The 666-nt window shown below is 35.7% G+C and overlaps 1 protein-coding gene across 1 annotated transcript in view; it reads right to left on the reverse strand.

Annotated features, from left to right (window-relative positions):
- Positions 1-666, reverse strand: part of PLEKHG7 (pleckstrin homology domain containing, family G (with RhoGef domain) member 7) — a 37851-nt gene that overhangs the window by 21608 nt on the left and 15577 nt on the right. The gene's annotated exons all lie outside the window — the stretch shown is intronic.

Raw genomic sequence — 666 nt, forward strand, 5'->3', positions numbered from 1 at the left:
ATATACATAATTTAATTCTGCTAGTTTCTAGAAATGTAGAAATTTGGGACAACTCTACCAAGTTTTTACTGTTGTTTCTACTGTATTTAGTAGCATGTGTTTTGTTTCTTACCCAATCTAATGTTTACCTTCCTGTTTCTTTATTATTCTTATTGAATGTCTTAAACTTGCTATAATGACTACATACTTGTAAGTCACCTCAAATTCATTTTAGAATAAGGGAAATTTCAATTTTTATACATATATTCATATATATAATGGTCGAACTGAGCACACCGCATGATATGCCATCATCTCCGTGAAGTTATTCTCTTCTCTTCAACAGTACTTCTGGCTCCTGATTTCAGGCACTGTCTTCAGGATTCCACAGTGTCTGCCATGTTGCCAAGCCTGTGTGCCCATTGATAGACTTATTGATTAACATTATGAGTCATGGGTCACATTACAGAATTTCCAATAGTATCACAATGTGGTGGCATCAGAGAAGAAAGACACACTTGCTGGTAAGTTTGCAACTACAGTGAGTGGAGAAAGCAGACCCAGGCTAAAAAGCCAATATATAAAGTGGCAGTAATAAAGCCAGAGATAACAAAAACCTAGAAAAATATTTTGTTGTAGGACCTCAGAGGACAAAACACTATGGGGAGCAATGTCAAGTTTTGGCTT

This window comes from Galeopterus variegatus, unplaced genomic scaffold (assembly GCF_000696425.1).
Source record: "Galeopterus variegatus unplaced genomic scaffold, G_variegatus-3.0.2 Scaffold844, whole genome shotgun sequence".
Classification (NCBI taxonomy): Eukaryota; Metazoa; Chordata; class Mammalia; order Dermoptera; family Cynocephalidae; genus Galeopterus; species Galeopterus variegatus.